The following is a 14,566-nucleotide window of genomic DNA, read 5'->3' on the forward strand; positions in this document are numbered from 1 at the left end:
GTTCTCTCTCTCTCTTAATGGCCACTGCAACCACTATGGACTCGGCAGCAGAGTCTTCATCCAAAAATCTCAGCCCTTTAGAGACCACAGTGAGGTATTCAGTCTCCTAGGAACAGGAGAAGCAATGTCAGGTACACATCAATCCCTCTGAACATGTGCAAACAATGTCTGCAGGAGAAACCATCCTTGGGAAAAGTAAGGCAGAGAGGAATGCCTCCTGTAGAATTTCCAGCAAGAACAGATGGAGTTGAATGATCAAGCTCCCAGCAGTCTCAGAAGTCACAGTATTTTCTCAGTTTAGTGTTTTAAGGAGGGGACACTGGGGAATTTATTACCATTTTCCATATCCAGAGTGAGAGACTGCATTATAGATACTGGTGTCAGTCCTTATAGCAACTTTCTGCTCTTCTGCAGATCTTGGTTCAGGGGCCACGTCTGAAACCAGTGCAAGATTCAGGAACTGGTTAGTCGACAGTAGACATTGCATCAGAGTTTTTTCTGGCTGCACTGACAACTACACAAAGAAGCCTAGTGTCATGATGTTACATCAGTATGGAGGTCAAAGGTGCAGAAGTTGTTGAAGCACAGCCTTTAAGTGCAGCACCAAAGACACCCCTAGTATCTATGTCAAGTAAGGCAACTTCAGATCTGAAAAACTGAATATCAAAGTTATTGGCACACAAAATAACTCCAAGAGGATCTATGTCAATATTAATGCACCACAAATCTCTTCTCCTTGCCACACTTAATGCCAGGAGCCTTTGTAATAAAATACCTTCCTTTCACGCCTGGATCTCTCGTAACAAACCTGATCTTGTCTCCATCACAGAAACCTGGCTAAAACCACACATAAAAGATACCAAAATGATGCCCCCTAACTATAAACTTATAAGAAGTGACAGACCTCAAAAGAAAGGTGGAGGAGTAGCCTTACTCTTCTCCTCCTCCATAACCGCAACACCCTATACTAAGCCCATACCCTCATTTGACACCGCCGAACTAACCCTCACCCTTCTCAAAGTAAATAACAATAAAACTTTATGTATTGCCTCCCTGTACATTCCTCCTGGTAACAATATTGCTATACTGGAAGATATTCTTGCCTGGTTCACTTCCAATATAAATAGTGAGAATATAATCCTAGGCGATGTCAACATAAACTGGTCTTCCATTGACTCATCTACCCCTTCTCAAAGCATCAACCTATATCGATTCACACAGCTAATCAAAACCCATACTAGACCAAATAAAGATTACACCACAGGTAGCATCCTTGACTGGATACTAGTCTCCCACCCAAACCGAGTTTCTGATAGTGGTACTCTCGCAGACTCCCTTAGTGACCATCTCCCTGCTTACATATGCCATTCCCCCTCCACCATCCTCTTTCAACACAGACACATTACCACCCGCAACATGCAAAACTTCAACCCCCTAATTTTCTCTAATACCCTAAAACAGATAGACTGGAACCCTGTAAAGTCCCTCCCTTTAGATGCCGCAGTCTCACATTTCAATAGAATTTTCACTGATATACTTAACCACTTCGCCCCCAGTAGAACCAAAAGACTCAGATTCAAAACAGCCCCCTGGCTAACTAAAGACACAAAACTACTTATGCATCATCGAGACAAAATCTGGAAATACTACCAAAAATGCAAAACTCCCAACTCTCTTGTTGAATACAAGCAACTGCAAAATCAAGTAAAAAACAAATAGCCAGTGACTGCAAATCCTACTACCTTAAACTTCAAAATAATCATAAAACCAACCCCAGAAAATTTTGGAATAGTATTTCATCAATATTATCCCCAGGCAAATAAGAGAACCCTTGCCCTGACCCAGACACACCAGACCTCCACCTAGCTAACCAATTTAACTCCTTTTTCATTGACTCCATAGGCAAACTCACCTCTTCTTTCCCTAACAACATCCACCCCAACTTAACTAACAAAAACTTAACATCCATGAACCCTAAGTCCTCCCCTTTTACTCTCAAATCCATTCCTACCCACACTATAAAAAAGCTCCTACAAAAGTTAAAACCTTGCTCTAATGCCCTAGATGACATTCCATCCAAATTTCTTCGAACTAGCTGCTGATGGCATAGCCCTTCCAATCAGTATCCTAATAACTCGCTCCATTCAGGAGTCTTATGTACCATACCTCTGGAAAAAAGCCTTCATCATCCCCCTCCAAAAAGGAGGTACAAACTGTTCAATCTCCAACTTTCGTCCTATTGCTATCCTATCCCCTATATCTAAGATACTCGAAAAATATATTCACCTCCAACTATTACCCTACTTATTGAACAACCAACTCCTAACTCATACCCAACACGGGTTTATACCAGGACATAGCACCACCACTGCCCTTCTTTCCTTCCTCGAAAGCATTAACTCTGCTCATGACTCTGGGAACATAGTTTCTATGCTCCTCCTCGACTTATCTAAAGCTTTCGACACTGTCTCTCATGTGCTTCTAGTTTCTAAACTCTCCCATCTTAATCTCTCCTCTTCGTCTATCAAATGGTTCTCCAGCTATCTCTCAGCCAGGGAACAAGCTGTAAAATGGAACTACTGCACTTCCTCTTTCCTTCACACCCCTACAGGTGTACCCCAAGGCTCTATTTTGGGTCCTTTACTATTTAACATTTTCATCAATGATTTCCACCAAAAGATCCCCAATGCTGGTGCAATACGCAGACAACTCCACTATCATCTACTCAGCCAAAACTCTTCCTTTACTAATAAACCTTACGCAAGAAGCCTTCTCCTCCACTGAGTCCTGGATGCTTGACAATCTCCTAGCCCTAAATGCCTCCAAATCTAAAATAATGATCTTTACCCCTTCTAAACATACTGCTGCTGACAAAGCATCCTTCTCTATACTTAGCCTAAAACAAAGCAACTATTGAAATAGTTCCCCATGCAAAACTTCTGGGCGTTCTTATCGATGACCAGTTAAAATCTGATATCCACCTACAAACCAATATTAAAAAGACTCATCAAAAACTTGGTATGCTTTATCGACACAGGCGCTACCTTTCTCTGTCTTCTATACAAGTCCTATCTACCACCTACCCTCCCTTTTGTATGGAGCTCCGCTACTCTCTAACCTACAATCATCCCTAAAATCTAAACTTTCCTCATGTTATAACAAAATTTCAAAGTTTGCCACAGGATCCAAATCCTCTACTCACCATTGCAACTCCCTACATGTTCTAAATTGGTTGGAACTCCCAAGCTACCTAAATTTCATTCAACTAACTACAGCACACAGGCTAATTTTCAAACCTTCTAACTGTCCATCACTCTCCTCTTCCCTAAAACTTCACCAGTCACATAGAACACACACATCCACAAATCAGAACCTCTTAGAACTTTACAAGCCTTTACATGCACCAGGGCAACTTCTACTATCATTCTCCCTTGCCAGATTATGGAACTCTCTTCCCCCTTACATTAGAACTAACCCTAACCTACCATCCTTTAAAACCCTACTCCACTCTCACCTTTACTCCCTATGGGAGTGCTCCTGTACCCATCCTACCTGATTCCTGATACCTATCCCTATTCTATTCTACTCTAATCTCTGCCACTGCTTCAATTTATCTCTCTAAAATTCCTTTGCCTAAATACATGTAGTGTATTAAATGAACATAAATTTATTGTTTTTGCTAATATCTTATAAGTGATTGACTCAGCTCATATATTTCAAGATATGTAAAATCTTGCCTTGCTGTATATTGAATGTTAAACTGTTGTTCTCATATGCTGTACTAATACATTGTATATTGTCTTTCTGTCTGGAGCTTTTCTCCTCAGGCCTCCATTGAAAATGGGCTACCTTGGCCCAATGGACTTTCCTGGTTAACAAACTGAAATAAATAAATCAATAAATAAATAACTTAACATTGATATTATCAGTCTGGAAATGGTAGGCACTGAAAAAGCCAGTGCTGAGGTTTCAGATGTTGATGATGCTGTCAACATCAAAGTGACTGTAGAGGAAACTACTGTGGTACATCTGCCTTGCATATACCAGTGCTGCTGAAATGGATGCTGGTGAGGGAACGTGAATGTAGAGTAGATGGCCACAGCCTTCTCCTACCACCCTACATCTAAAGGGGAAAGACGATCTTTATCTGGGCCTTTACTAAAGAACTTTATTTTCTACCAGCCTAGAGTTACTGCAATAGGTGGACTGTGGAGAGTGTGTAAGGAATGCATTGACCGGACTAATGGAGGCCTGGCAGGAAGAAGCAGCAGCTGTTAGCCAAAATCCAGATACTAGTGAAAAACTATAATTTCTTCTTCAACAAACTCTGAAACAACACTTAAAGCTGAGAAACTCTAAACACTGAAGCTTTCTTAAGCTGAACACTTTTACTACTAGCCGGTGAAACAGATACCAGTCTAAGTTTTTTGGAGGAACAGGAGAAGTTCTGGAAGAGGACCTAGAAGATCTCTCCCCATCCCCTTTATGTCAGTCTTTTTTGTGGTGTCTGGACACTTTGGAAAATCCCTCTTGGAAGGGAGCAAATTCTTTAATATTAACTTGTTCTTGCACTCTTTAGATTCTTTTTCAAAAGCATCACAAATTTCACATTTCTGATACAAATGATCTGTCCCACCCAAACACAACAAACAACAGTTGATTATCCATTTTAATTAAGCAGTCAAACATTTGCACAAACATTAAATACATTTTACTTTTCAACAGCTTTACAAAGCACAGGCACACAGAAAAGCAACAATCAGAACTTTTCCACTAGAAAGGATAAAATGGTGGCCTTGGCGTTACAAAAGCAGGAACACACCTATCAAAAATGTTGAAAATTTCACAGGAGAGTGGAAAGACCCCAACCTAAGGGATGTTACGGCTAGAAAAAAAAAAAAACAAAGGAAAGGGAACAGAAAAATATATATCAGAGTACTTAACAGTATTTGAAATAAAATATGTTAAATACAGCCAGAAGCTGATTTTTTAGATGAAAGCTGTTCAGCAGCAAAATAATTAAAGAAAAGAGAGGAGGTGCAGAGCATTATGGGTAGTTAAAAGGGGTTTGGGCCTAGAAAATGTTTTATGTAATGTCAGCTGCTGAACTGACTACTGCCTGCTGCAGCTAGTCCTAGTGGTTAAAGTGGACAGAGAGGATCATGTGATAAGTGCATTTAGTGAGTTTCTGGGCTAGCACTCATTGTACAAATAAAGAGACTAACCTTAAACTTATCAAGACTAATATCAGTATCACCCTTATTTTGTTACTCTGTTAACCAGGCAAAGCAAATTCCTCTTTTCAAAAATAATCCAAGATACTACAAATGACTTGCTCAAAGTTATGTTGTTTACAAGCGGAGACTGATCCAAAACTAAAGAATAAAACTCATTAGCATCTCATGGTCTTAACCCTTTACAGTACTGCCAATCCTAAACTCTTCCACCTTAGCTGTAGTGGATAACAGAGAAAGATTTGTGAATGTAATTCAAGGCTGGCTGGGGTAGGAAGGGGAACAGGAACAGGGCAACAGATAAGTGGGACAAGTTGATACTCTCCAAAGAACAGGGTGGTTTAAGATTAGTTGATTTGAAGGGAGTTACACTGTTAAGGCTCATATACATAACTCAATAAGAAGATTATAAATCAAAGTGGAAAGGGATGATGATGAAACAGCAAAGTTCCAGAGATAAGGAAAGCAAGTATTATTTTACATACAGATCCTTAAAGAGAACAACAGCCCTACAGATTATAATATTCATAAAGTTGCAGAAAGTACTCTTAAGAATTTAAGCCAGCATAGGAATGGAGAAATGAGATTTTGCCAACAGGATGACTGGGGTATGGAAAACAGGCAAGTGGGGGCAGGAATTTCCTGAAGAAAACTGGCAAAGGAACCAAGGGATTGGCAGCAACTAACTAGACAGAGAAAGGTAATATAGTGGTAGGAAGCCGAGCAGAAAGCTGGACTGCAGGTTAGACACCATCTTCCCTATCCAGAATTGCTATCAAGAGTATACGCAAAGAGAAAGGGATGGGGTGTCCAAAAGTGAAAGAATTTTTGTACAGTTTTTAGGAAAGACAAACAGAAGCAGCTACTCAAAATGGATAATTAATTAATGTTTGTTTGTCTTTCGGCTTTTTTCCGGTAAGGGGTCGCCACAGCGGAACTCTGGTCTGCTAATGATTGGCAGTAGATTTTTTTTTACGAAATGCCGAGGTGCCAGCTCGATGCCCAACCTTCAACGAAGGCACGCCCATTTACGCACGCATGTCTTTCGAATGCTACCCAACCACGGGGAGGACATGCAGACTCCACACAGAAGGAACTCCCAAGCCAAGACGAGAATCGAACGGGAGAACCTCTTGCTGTAAGGTAACAATGCTACCGCTGTACCACCGCAGAATATGAAAATGGATAATTAATATGCATATAAAATATTGCATGATAACTATAAGAATTAATTACAGGAGATTAGAAAAGACTGTGAAGATAGACTGGAAAAGCAATTTACAAAGAAACAATTAGAGACTATTTGTATAGTTCAAGAATGCAACACAATTCAGAAGGTTTAAAATTTTTGCTTGGAAGTGTTTACATTGGTGGTTTTATATCCCAAGCAGACTTTGGAGAATTCTTCTTCAGGCAGATATCAAATGCTAGAGGTATGATGGGAAAGAGAAAGGTGAAAGGGAATATGTTTTTTGGGGCTGTAACAAGTTGGCAGATTTAAAAAATTAAAACACATGAAAAGGTGCAAATAAATCAACTTGTAAACCAATAAAATAAAAAAATATTCATAAAATGCAGACTATTTCTTTTATTCCCAAAGTACCAGGAAACACAGCAAAGATTAAGCGCTTTTGTCCAGTAAAATAGGACTTCATCAGAATCTAATAACGTGTATCAAATACACTTTTTACAGCATGATTAATTAACCTGTAGGGAAACATGTTCATGTATGCCTGGAAATTTTAAAGCATGTAATCTAAGTTGCCATTTCATTTCCTTTTCTTCTAGGCTCTCCTCTAGAATTAGGTACAACGTGTTGCAAAATGCCAAACTTGTAATTAATAAAAGCTGGACAGACAAGGGAGTGTTTATATAAGGCATTATTGTAATTCTCCTTCAATATTTGATACTGATGCTCATAAATTCTTTTTCTAAGGGTCCTTTCAGTTTTACCTATATAATAAGCCAGAAAACCCATGCATTTGGCAAGATAAATAACTTCTTTGGAAAGGCAGTTACCCCTGATGAACCTTAAGTTTTGATTTAATTTCATTATCTAGGCTCAAACCATCACCTTCAAATATGTAAGGACATTGGTTGCAAGATCCACATTTAAACATGCCATATCTAGGAATTCCCCTAGAGGACAAATTGTTGGTTGCCTTCTCAAATTCTGCCTTAAAATTCTGGGCTGTCTTAAAAGTAAATAGTGGCATAGACCCTAAAATGTTAAAAATTTCTGGAGAACTTTTAAGTATGCTCCAACTGTCCCTAAAAATGTTCTTTACTTTTCTGACGTTGCCATTAAACGTAATTACTAAAGCGTTCTCATAATTGTCTACCTGGCTGAACTTGGCAGTTGTATCCAAACCAACACCAAGCAGAGGTTTATACTTTCTACCCCAGTCTGACTAGACATAATTCCTTTTCATCAAGTAAGTGCCGAGGATATCCTCTGTCCAAAAACATGTTAGTTATTATATCTAAATCTCTAGTCAAACCTTGATGTGATGTCATGCAAGCTATCCTAATACATTGTGCTTTGGCTATGCTTTTTTTTCTGACTTAAGGGGTGATTGCTTGAAAAATGCAAACAGGAATTACTAAGTGTAGACAACAGGAAAAATTACCAGGATCCAAACACTGTTCCAATGGTTTAATAAAGCCTCTAGCGCCTCGGCAATAGCCTTCAAAGGAGAATACAAAACAAGCCTGATGCTCAGGTTTAAATAATAAAACCAATTAAACAATTAACAATTAAACAATCACATGAAATTTAAATTAAAACTTTCCAACTGCACTTTGCATTAATGCCACCAGGGGCCAATGTACCATATTTCAATATAAACATTGTTTCTTTGTATAACAATTTTTTCTTAATGTCGGAACCATACTTATTAAAAGAAATGTGCTCTAAAACTGTACTTTGTAAACCCTCTGGATTCCCATTGTGACATTCCTTATATAGCAAGAGAGGTTTCAGGCTTTCCATTTTTAATGACCCTGAACTCTCAGCTTGAAAGCCCTCTTGCTCTTAAACATGCCACAAGGGCAGTTAAGTGTATAAACAACACTTTCTGTATTACAAGAAAACATAACATTTGCCTTAAAACGCACTCCATTAATATATTCAAATGTCCTACTAACATAATGGCATGCAATACACCTACCACAGGGAAAAGTACCTACTAAATTAGGGTTTATATTTATCCTACAATCAGGCATTGAAAACCTAGTGTGTAGTAATATATCCTTAATACTCCTACCCTTACTGTAAGAAAACATGGGGACTCATAATGTATCTGAAAGTTCCTTAAACTTGAATAAGAAGCCCCAATAATATTGAGTCATTTTTTTCACCTCATCTGACAAGAGGTTATAAGTAATAACCACATATATTTTCCTAAGATTCTCACTTAAATTAACACTAGATCTAGTAGTCTCTTTATTTCTCCCTCGTAGTAACCAGTTTTGGATACTCTTTTTAACTTTGTCCAATGAAGCATGAACCATATTTTTGTCATAACCTCTCCTTATAAATAATTCAACTGTTTATTAATTATCCAACTCCTTACTATTGTTACATAGCCATTTTACTCTGAGAAGCTCACCACAGGGAAGGGATTTCAAAAGGTGGGGGGAATGACAACTATGGGCGTACAAAAAATGGGCACCATCCTCAACTTTTTAATGTGCCTTCCTTATTACTTTCCCATTAGATCCCCCTTCCAAACAAATATCCAAACATGTTACTATATTGCCTAACTGAAGACCATCAAATTGTAAAGAAAATCTGTTGTCCTGAAGAACATTCATAAAACATGTGACCTTTTCCTGACCCCCTTTACAAATAAAGATTAGGTCGTCAATAAACCTATAGTATCTGACCACATTTTTTTTTTTTTTAAATCTTTCTGGTACAAACGGTCCACTTCAAATAATCCCATCATAATAATAGCATATCCATGGCTGTTCCTTTCAATTGGTAAAATAATTGACCATCAAATTCAAAATAGTTATTTGTTAAACAAAATTCTACTAGCTCAATTATATAATATGTAAGTAGACTTTCACCCAAAGTGACTCTTAAGGCCTGTAGCCCAAACTGATGTTGGATACTGGTTAACCAATACATGTCCTCTATCCATTGTATAGGGAGAAATTTATCTAGAAAATCAAAACTATCTTTAATAAATTAGGCGTGCTTACTAACAAAAAGGTAAAAGAAAATTATGTAAAAAAACTCCCATGTTCTTAAGGAAGTAATTACATGCTGACACTATTGGACATCCCGGAGGGTTATGAATATTTTTATGGACCTTCAGCAAACAAAGTTTTGCTAATTCACATCCTTCGACCTCAGATATATTACTAATATCATCTGTTGTGAAATAGGCTAACCTTAGTCCCTTATTCAATAAATCTTGGAACTTTCCAATAGCCTCATTATATTCTTTTATATCACTTTTTTTATATGTTGTACTATCATTTAAGTGCTCACAGCACATCTGAACATATTGTGTAAAATGCATTACAACAACCTTATTCCCCTTATCTGCTGGTTTAAAAATAATTTCTTTATTTCTGCTTAACTTCTCTAATGCTTGCCACTCTAATTTAGTCAAGTTGTACTTGTTCTTCATTACTAATAAAATCCTTATACAAAGATTCCAATGCATAATTCACCATACTAGAAAAATTTGGAATACCTTCATCCATAAACGGCGGAATAAACTGACTCTTAAAGACAATTTTAGATGCATTCAATTTACAATATGCATTCAAATCCTCATTACTTTCTAAATCAGAGAGACATGAATGAAAACTATCTGATGTACTTTGAAAAGAAATGCCACTATTCTGATTAATAACATTCCCTTCATTACGCTTAAAAATATTTACAAGATGTAATTTTCATACTAAGCAGAACACATCTTTTTTAACATATGCAATCTTGGCATAACAGTCGGTATAAACTTTAAGCCATAGTTAAGAACTTCCTTTTCATATTCATTTAAATCATAACCCGACAGAGTTATAACATATTGCCCATTGTCAATGAAATTACTTTCAGTACTTACAAAGTTATTATTCACAACAACAGCAGGGTTGGCAGTAACACAATTAGTTTCACCTAACCCATTTGCACCTGTGTTGTGCAGGCTGTTGTCCCTCATGCATCTGTCTCTCATTCGACTTGGGAACAGTTCTTATTCTTTTGTTGGTATAATTTCCTGTATTACCAGCCCTTTTTCCCATCTGAAAAATCTGGTTCATATAACATGGGTCCTGAGCTGCTGGAAGTCCGGGATAATCCCCTGACTCACTGTCCATTCTGTGGAGACTTCAGAACCCACACTGGAGCCGCCATTATACCTCAGATCTTCTTCCTGTTCTGAAAACCGAACACCCCTTTGACGTTACTTCTTATTGGTTCTCCAGAAAAATGCAAAACCGCTGTTATAGTCCTTCAAATCGCTATTTAATTTGTACTTTTTGGTATTGAGCAGTTCTTTTTCAAAATCTATTAATTTATTTTTAATGTCATTCAAGCACTGTTCCATACGTTCAACACCCAACACATTTGAAAGGGATTCACATACTGCCGTGATTTCTTCTTGCAATTTAGTCTAAGTCTGTCCCTTTCTACTAATATGTTAATCCAGTCAATGGAGCAATGGTGGGCAGCTGCTACCCACCTAGCCTGAAATCTTTTATCATTCTTGTCTTGAGGGTCAAAGAGTGTAGTAGGGTTTCTTGAAAGCCCTCAGACCCCGTGGTGTTATATCCAACTCAAGATATCGCTGTAAGGTCAAAAAATTAAAGGTGCACTGCCAGTTTTTTAAACATAAGACGATTCAGCTTATCAAACACCTCCTTGGTTTCAGCTGGTAAAGACCCACTTACCCATGGTCCTATAGAGGAAAATGGGTTACTAGTTCTTCTTTGATGTTCATCTTGTAAAAACTTTTTCCAGGGTGCAACCTTCTCATCTCCCCGAATTGACCATTAATTATTTCGATCACCCAGTGATGTAGTAAATTGGTCTATAGTTCTCTGACTGGAATCCATAAAATCTTGCCTAAAAATCTTAGGCACATTAAGAGAAGGATCACTGGACATAGCAAACAGTGAACAACTGGCAAAAACAGAAAGCTGCAAACTGCAGACAACAGGAAAAAATACTAGGATCCAAACACTATTCCAATAGTTTAATAAAACTTCTAGCACCTCGGCAATAGCCTTCAAAGGAGAATACAAAACATAGCCTGATGCTCAGGTTTAACTAATAAAACCAATTAAACAATTAACAATTAAACAATCACATGAAATTTAAATTAAAACTTTCCAATTGCACTCTGCATTAATGCCACCAGGGGTCAATGTACCATATTAAAATATAAACATCGTTTCTTTGTATAACAATTTTTTCTTGATGTCAGAACCATATTGATTAAAAGGGTACGTGCTCTAAAACTGTACTTTGAAGACCATCTGGATTTCCATTATGACATTCCTTAAAATGCATAGCAAGATGGTTTTCAGGATTGCCATTTGTAATGTCCCTGATATGTTCCTGAACTCTTAGCTTGAAACCTCTCTTGCTCTTACCTATATAAAACATGCCACAAGGGCATTTAAGTGCATAAATAGCACCTTCTGTATTACAAGAAAACATAGCATTTGCCCTAAAATTAATATAGTCAAATGTCCTACTAACATAATGCCATGTAATACACCTACCACAGGAAAAAGTACCTACTAAATTAGGGTTTATGTTTTTTTTCTGACTTAAGGGGTAATTGCTTGAAAAATGCAAATAGGAATTACTAAAGGCTGATTTCTTATAAACGGTGGATTTTATCCCATTGCTGGTATGACTAACATGTCTAAAAAATCAATGCCACTTCTATCAAATGACAAGTGAACTTTAAAAATTGAGAAGAATTATTGAGATAATCCAAAATGTTATAAATCTCCTCTTCCAGTCCCATCCACAAACTAAAAATGTCATCTTGATACATCACATAAAGATTAACATATTGAAAAAACTTAGAATATGACTACATGGTTGCATTCCCAATCGTACAATACTAAATTGGCATAAACGGGGGCACATGATGCACCCATGGCTACTCCTTTAGTCTGTTTATAATACTCCTCCTAAAAAAATGTAGTTGTAATCTAACACTAATAACATAAGTTTTAAAATCAAACTAACTTTGTCATGTGAAAAATGAGAACATCTAACCAAACTAGCATGAAAGTGTTCCATGCCCGTGTCCCTGGATATAGACGTATAAAGACCTACTACATCAATGGTAAGAAAAATAAAATCTTTTCTCCAAACGTCTTTAAGTCTTCCAAGAAAATCCCATGAGTCTATAATTAAATGGTTGACGGACTGATATATAAATTTGAGCCATCTATCAATACAAAGACCAATGGGATATGTTTTGGATCCTCGCCCTGAGACAATAGGTCTTAAAGGGGGACTCACCAAATCTTTATGTATTTTGGGTATGCCAAAAATAGTGGCTACAACTGGGTTTTCAACTTTTAGAAAATTATAGCTGTCAGGTGTAATCCTTTGTTCAAGTAAATATTCTTCCAAAAATGAACCAATCCTATTGTGCCCAATGTTGACTTCATTTAAAGAAACACTATTATAATTATTAGTGTCATTCAATAAATCAAACATGGCTTTTGAATAATTCGGAGAACCGTAAAGCATAATCCCCCCACCCTTACCTGGCTTCATTACCCTCAGAGATCTCTCATTTTTCAAAAGGTTAAATAATTGCCATTCAACTTTGCTCAAGTTGGAATTTCTTAAGGCCACTTTATTTCTTGTTGCTTCAAAAGCATAAAGCTCTTTAATGATGGCTTTTTCTAAAACATTTAATGTAGGGTATAATGGAGGATTGAAAGTGCTTTTTTTCTTCTTTTTTAAAAAACACTCTTGTTTGCATTGTTGGGCTCACTGAACATGATAGCTAAATTCAGCTTCCTAATGAAACGTTTAGTCTCAATAATTGTGTCCACAATATCAAATTTCCTAGTGGGCACAAAAACTTTAATTTAACCCTTTAATGAAAGGGGAAAAATGTTATTTAGTAATGTTATTCTTAGTGTGGTTGTAGATGTGGAAACCTCTGTAAGAAAACACAACACTGTTGCTACACAAAATGGAAGAATTTAATTATTTTTTGACCAATTGTCTGTAGCTACAGCTAGCCTTTTTTACTGTCTTGGAGCAAACTGGTTCTTACTTTGCCACCAACCCTTCCGATGATTCCGGGGAGGGTAAAAAAGGCTTAGATCTACATTTTGTTTTTGTTGAACAACAGATGTATTACATTCAATTTATTATCAGACTGATTAACCATCACAGGAAAAGCTCGAAACTTATTTTTTCTTTTAATAATTTTCTCACACATCCTATCTACAATGTTAAACTGCTTAACATATAACTTTTCCCACTGAAGAAACAATAAATCATTTTTAATGTCATGGTCTAACTTCTCTACTTCTTTGACTGACAAATCTTTAAAAAAAATTCCATAAAGAGTACTCTGTCATACAAGTTGGAAGATCAAATGGATATAACTAAGAAACATTCTTTTGAGCTGGGACACAGGACCTGAATTGCCTAGACATAGTAAGTCTGTAATAAGTTTGATGCAATCGGCTGCCAAAACAGCAATTAAAAGAAAATAGAAATCAAAATGTAAACAAACTGTAAGAAGCACTGAGAATTATAAAGGAAATAAAAGAACCAGAGGTGGGATCTTTAGAAAAGGGAAGGAGTAAATTACATAGAAATAAATGGAATTTGTGGAAACAATATATGTTGAGTAATGTTCAGGAGGAGTGAGGTTTAAGGGAAGGCAAGACTTGATATATTTATGTAATGTTAGAATGAACGATAATAAAGGGAAGGAAAAAGACAATATATAATACATGAAACGAAAATTGTTAATGTGCTTTTTTTCTTTTCTATTAATGTTTGGGTAACTATGTCGTAGCTGATAATTTAACAAATGTGTTTAAAGGAGAAAAAAGGACAGACAGAGCAGCAATATTATATATTTACTACAGTCAGCATTTTGGCTGCATAATATAAGACCTTACTCCAGAAGCACATAGTGACTACTGTACTTTGCAGGCTACTGAAAAATACTGTAGAAAAGTTTACACAAGTAATGACAGCTCTTCATAAAATAAATAAGTAAATAAATAAAGCCAAGTAAGGCAAAAATCAGATGTAGTTTAAAAACTTAAACGTCACTGAGTATAAATGATGCAAATAGCTCAAATTAGTAGGGGGT

At 36.8% G+C, this 14,566-nt stretch overlaps 1 protein-coding gene across 1 annotated transcript in view; it reads right to left on the reverse strand.

Annotated features, from left to right (window-relative positions):
• The window catches only part of CEP76 (centrosomal protein 76), a 1,583,298-nt gene that overhangs the window by 1,380,479 nt on the left and 188,253 nt on the right, over window positions 1-14,566 (reverse strand). The window lies entirely within an intron of this gene.

The sequence above is a fragment of the Protopterus annectens genome, chromosome 3.part1, assembly GCF_019279795.1.
Source record: "Protopterus annectens isolate FY-2018-M chromosome 3.part1, PAN1.0, whole genome shotgun sequence".
Taxonomy (NCBI): domain Eukaryota; kingdom Metazoa; phylum Chordata; order Ceratodontiformes; family Protopteridae; genus Protopterus; species Protopterus annectens.